Raw genomic sequence first — 2,500 nt, forward strand, 5'->3', positions numbered from 1 at the left:
GACCAAGGGAACGAGGCACCTTGCCACACACATGCCCATGAACGACCAAGGGAACAAGGCACCTTGCCACACACATGCCCATCCATGAACGACCAAGGGAAGAATGCATGTGAGGCTGGCAAGGCTAGGGTCATGGCAAGCCACACAGTCAGGATACCTATGGGAACAAGGCATCTTGCCACACAGCACGCCCATGAACGACCAAGGGAACGAGGCACCTTGCCACACACATGCCCATGAACGACCAAGGGAACGAGGCACCTTGCCACACACATGCCCATCCATGAACGACCAAGGGAACGAGGCACCTTGCCACACACATGCCCATGAACGACCAAGGGAACGAGGCACCTTGCCACACACATGCCCATCCATGAACGACCAAGGGAACGAGGCACCTTGCCACACAGCATGCCCATGAACGACCAAGGGAACGAGGCCCTTGCCACACACATGCCCATCCATGAACGACCAATGGAACGAGGCCCCTTGCCACACACATGGCCATGAACGACCAAGGAAGCTAGGCCCTTGCCACACACATGGCCATCCATGAACGACCAAGGGAACATGGGTAGTTCCCACACACAGCCCCATGAACGGCCAAGGGAACAAGACTTCTTCCCAAACAGACACCCATGAACGACCAAGTGAACAAGGCTTGCTCCCACACACAGCCCCATGAACGACCAAGGGAACAAGTCTACTTCCTACACAAACACTCATGAACGACCATGAAAACGAGGCATCTTGCCACACACATGCCCTTGAACGAACCAATCCCATCCTCATCGTTCTAAGGAACAAGGGGCCTTGACAAACCATGAGCAGATTTCTAAGCAAGTCAAACGATGAAGGGAGCAAAGTGTTGTAACCGAATCCGTTTAAGTGTTGTAGTTCCTACTTACTACATAGTCACCAGGCGAACTGCTCGTGCTCTTTCGGGTTCATCCAAGCGACTAATGAATAGCTAGAAGCCTTATCTGCCTGCCTATCAGTAGGCGACAGAGACAAAAACCCGAACACGATATATTTCCATTTCAAGGTCTATGTTCACAATGACCCACGCAAAGTTTCAATGACATTCCAACTTCATTTGAGCTGCATATCAACAAGTAGGGAACCGAACGCTTCAAGGCATGGCCAGGGATAGGTCACGGACATTTATGCCCCAAACATGACATTTTTTTATTTCAACGCCTTTCATTTATAATAAAAAGCATCCCTACAAAATTTCGTGTGAATCCGAATTAATTCGAGCGAGTTATGGACGATTTCGCAAAATTATGCATCCCTGGGCAAATCAATGTCTGTTCCTGTCACCAAGCTCTTTGTGCAATATGTATATATAGGGGGTACCAGGGGACTGCTCCCCATCGGCGCCCTGGGGGGTGTTCAGCGCCCAGAGCTGTCGAGGCTGGCACGCTCGAGGCCATGGCCAAGGCGCCCGGTCTTCACGAAAACGAGGCCATCAACGCCCCCATAGACGCCCCACTCGCGTGTCCCCTCGCCCCGACGTCGTGCGTGTCCAAAAATTATGCATCATCAGGGAAATCCATGTCCGTTCCTGTCACCAAGCTCTTTGTGCAATATGTATATATAGGGGGTACCATGGGGTCTCATTCGCATGGGTGCCCGACTTGGGCGATGGGCAGCTCAGAGTCATGAGGCTGTATCGAGCACCAACAAGGCAAGCCAAGCCAAGCCCCACGACCCATGAAAGAGGCCAACACCCCCAACACGCTGCCTTGATTTCTCGAACGATGGCCTGAGAAATAGCCCCGTTGCCTTGATTTTCCTCGACGCCGTGCGCATGAACTAGCCCCGTTGCCTTGATTTTCCTCGACGCCGTGCGCACAAACTAGCCCCGTTGCCTTGATTTTCCTCGACGCCGTGCGCATATTAAAAATTATGCATAATCAGGGAAATCCATGTCTGTTCCTGTCACCAAGCTCTTTGTGCAATATGTATATATAGGGGGGGAGCCGTGAGTGAGCACGGCAAGGGGTGAACGCGCCAGATGGCCTTTCAGCGCGATCATGGGTGACGGTTGCTTAGTTCCGAGTTGCTTAGATAATACCCCTCCGAGTGGGGGCCTTGGCGGGGTGTGGGGATGCCTCGTCAGGTCGCTGCGACAACAGTCCAGGGTTGTGGTCTAGCCTTGGAAATGTGGGATGAGCTGTCTGTGTGGCAATACGATGACGATGTGTGCTTGCTAATCTTGTTCGACGTGCTTCTGGTGCTAGCCAGCATTTGATAATGTGCCGATGATGGGGAAGTGATAGGCGTTAAAGTGGCATGTGTTGCTTTTTGTGATACTACTACGGTACGCTGGTCTATCCTTGTTAGACGTGCGGTTGGGTGCGTAAGAGCTGCCATTGGTTAAGCACCGATAACGTGGAGGACGAGCATTATCGGGAAGCATTGTCAGACATTCAGGATCATCACGGCGTGTTGAAGTTATCTTGGAAGCACAAAAGATGCCAAGCCTGGCTAGCGT

Source organism: Lactuca serriola, unplaced genomic scaffold (genome assembly GCF_051521515.1).
Source record: "Lactuca serriola cultivar US96UC23 unplaced genomic scaffold, Lser_US96UC23_V15 Lser_V15_Un139, whole genome shotgun sequence".
NCBI lineage: Eukaryota > Viridiplantae > Streptophyta > Magnoliopsida > Asterales > Asteraceae > Lactuca > Lactuca serriola.